Genomic DNA, 3,914 nt, shown 5'->3' with positions numbered 1-3,914 from the left:
GATTTTAATTGCAAAATTGATGATAACAGGAAAAGAAAAAAAATGAAACATGCAAAATGTCCTTCAAAAAAAAAAAGTTAAGATAAAAATCTGTAAGCATATTCTTATTTGGCCTGTTATTGTTGTTGTTATGTGCCATGGAGTTGTCCCTGACTCAGCGACCCATCCTTGGGTTGCCAAGGCAGTATCACTACAGAAGTAGGTTGCCCAAACTTTCTTCCAAAGAGTCGCTGGTAGGTTTGAACCTCCAGCCTTCTGGTTAGCAGTCAAGTGCCTTAGGCACTATGCTACTGGAGCTCCTTTATTTGGCATACTTAACACCAATTAAAATAAATAATGTAAACTTTTATAAGCTGTTGTAGAAAACATGCAAATTTAAAATAAACGAAAAACCAGAGAAATAAATTTTAACTATCAATAGTAAAATATGGACACATAAGTTATATAAATATTCAATATAAATACATTTGTGTTGTGAATTCTATAAAAACAAAATATAACCCAAAACTTTACACAGCCACCTTGGAAGAGTCTAAAATAGGTATTAGATAGAAATAAATATAGACAGAGTATGATTTAGTTTTTTCATTTTGATTTCAACTTTTTAAATAATTCCAATGTATTCATTACCTATATAGTTCATGATAAATATAAAATGAATGCAAAGAATTGTAATGGCTTTTATCAGAAAAAATACAAACTAGGAAATATTAATGAGATGTAGTCTTCCATGTCTTGTAAAATACTAAAGAATAAGTCTAACTCCTAATACATTTTCTCTTATATACTCTATATGAAGAAGTGTTAAGCAATTATCTATGAAACAGTGAACCTGTCTTGCTGTTCTTTATGGAATTTCTTCACACATAAAAATTTTCAGTAACTGTTTGGTTAGAACTGATGATACTACTTACATATCACTTTCTGTCAGATTATTCTTTTAGCAGCTTGAGGCATCATTGACATGGACACCCCTTCACGGTGTCCCTATTGTATGTGCACTTAACTTGTCTTCTACCTTTTGTCATATTGTATTGTATGTTTTCACATATTTTTCTACTTTATTATATTGCAAATTCCAACTGGGCGGATACCATGTATTTTCATATAGTTGCCTGTTGTTCCAAAGAATGAATTAAGAAAGAGAAGAAGGAAAAAGAAGATAAAGATGTATTATCAATATTCTGGTAAATAAAGTGAATTTAAATGTAAGACAACCAATGACATCACTAAAACTTAACTACAACCTACTGCAAGTGTAGTATATTAATACTTTCCCGATTATCTTAAATTCTTTAGACATATATAGAAGGTGAATTCTGTCAGAATTCTGTTCCTCATCTGACAACCAAAAAATAGAAAAAACTTACTGTGTTGAGTAAATTCTGACTCATAGTGACCCCTCCTTGGGTGTCTGAGAAGATATTTCTTCTGAAGTAGATCACCCAGCCTTCCTTCTGAGTAGTGGCTGGTGGGTTTGGTTGGTGGTCAAATACCTTAGGCACTGCACCACAAGAGGGGAAGAAGAAACTTATATCTCCTTTTGGAATAACAAAATAAATGGTGTATAAAATTGTCTGGCTGCATCTTATATCCTCAATCTATTTGTTTACAAAAAATAAAATCAACATAAAATATGAAAGAGGATTGCCCAGTCCTCCTTCTGAGGAGTGGCTGGTAGGTTTGAACCACTAATTTTCTGGTTAGCAGTCAAATGCCTTAGGTACTACTCCAACAGAGCTCCCAACATAAAATAAGCATCTATTTAATACTCTATTAGTTGCATTCCAGGCATTATCTCATTTAATCTTTAAGGGAGCTTTGGAGTAGATAATCATTCTTATAAAACAGGTAGGAAAGAAAGCTCAGAATGCTCAATTAATTCCTTAAAGTACTTTCTTATTAATTTATGGATATAGAATTACAACATAAGTCTAATTCCAATATTTATAGTCATCACATTAACTATTAGAAGATGTGTACCCCACAAATATAAAGTGAGATAATGCACTTAAGCTTCCATGAGCACCCTGAAACATTCTTCAAATATCAGAGATTTCTAAGATTCACCTATAATATACAGAGGATGCATCTACTCGCTCATCATTTTCTTTATCAGCTCTCCTCTGCTGCTTTGAGTTGAAGGTAAAAGCCCATGCATGCTTTTTTTCTCAAGGAAATTGTAGTTCAGTCCCTACCCATAACGTAGTAGAGATACCTACTGCCATAACACAGAGGCAAATCTCTTTAGGAGCTATTTACCAAGATCTGATTGTCTTAACAAAACTTCCACAAATCTGTCTTTTTCTGAGCCTGGCTGCTCTGACTAGAACCCTGGAATTTCTTGCCTGACCATTGTCCATCTATCCCATGACACAAATGAAAGATATGCATTGTACTACCTCACAAGAGGTGCTAAGGGTGTCAGGATGAGCCCTCACACTGCCTAAGAGCAGTTGCAACTCTCTCACAGCTTATAGGTTTCCCTAGTAAACTCACTTATAGTTATGCTTCCACCAGCCCAAGTCTCCCATGGGAATGAAGTGCAGATGGCTTCCTAGTGGTGTTAGGGAAAGAAGCCACTGAAAGTTGCAGATGATTTCAGAACTAAGTTTCTAATCCTTAGAGATGACTCCTTAATAACAGGACAATCCAGGAAAGTGATGGGAAGGAGAAAGATGGTTGAGCCTTCCTCAGTTTTCTCAGAGACATACCATTAGCTGGATTGCTTGCGTCTCAGATCACTGATTCTTTAAAATTTATATATTTATGAAAGAAGTAAAATAAACATTTTCTATTCACTTGGTTTTAAATGAAATAAAAATACAAATTTTTTTTAGTTTAATAACATAATTTCCATAATCATATGACTTTGAATATTTAATTCATATTAGACTATATATTTTTACATCACAATCCTTATTTAATTGTGTGATATATACTGTATTCTTTTCATAATGCTTCATTTAAAAATTTCATAGAAAATTTATTTATTTATGTAAGTTTTTTGTACTGTGGTGGATTGGGTATTACTATGATTCTGGAAGCTGTACTACTAGTATTTCAAACAGCTGGGTCACTCATAATGCACAGGTTTCAACAGGGCTTCTGGAATAAAACAGACCTAGGGAGAAGGATATGATGGTCCAATTCTGATAAAAAATGGCCACTGAAAACTTTATGAACATCGATGAAAAATAGTCTGTTATGGTACTGGCAGATGAGCCCTTTAGATTGGAAGACATTCAAAATAATACTCAGAAAACCTGCCTCCTCAAAGTAGAGACAACCTTAAAGATGCAGATGAAGTAAAGCTTTGGGGAGCTTCATTTGCTGACTCAAAATGACAAGAAATAACTACAAACATTCATTAATAATCAAAACATGAAATGTGCAAAGTGTGAATCTAAGAAAATTAGAAGTTATCAAACATGAAAAGGAATGCATAAAGATTGATATCCTAGGTATTAACGAGCTGAAGTAGACTGATATTGCCCATTTTGAATTTCACAATCATCCTGTTCTAAGGCCAAGAATTACAAATCGAAAGAGGTATAGTGTCACATTCATTACCAAGAAAAACTTTCCAAGATCTATACTGAAGTACAATGCTGACAGTTATAGGACAATATCCATATGATTACAATGAAGATCAGTTAACACTGTTGTTGTTAGGTCTGTTGAGTCTGTTCAGAATCATAGGGGCCCTGAGTACTATAGAATGGAACCCTGCCTAGTCTGGAGTCGTATTCAAAATCATTGCCATGCATGAGCCCATCATTGTAGAACTGTGTCAATCCATTTCATGGAGGGTCTTCCTCTTTTTTGCTGACTCTCCACCTTACCAGTCATGATTTTATGCACCAAACAGTAGAGCCAAAGGTGTATAAATTAAAGATTTCCACCAACTTGTG

The sequence above is a fragment of the Orycteropus afer genome, unplaced genomic scaffold, assembly GCF_000298275.1.
Source record: "Orycteropus afer afer isolate SDZICR_OR568_19922 unplaced genomic scaffold, OryAfe1.0 scaffold01594, whole genome shotgun sequence".
NCBI lineage: Eukaryota > Metazoa > Chordata > Mammalia > Tubulidentata > Orycteropodidae > Orycteropus > Orycteropus afer.
This window is presented reverse-complemented; position numbering follows the sequence as displayed.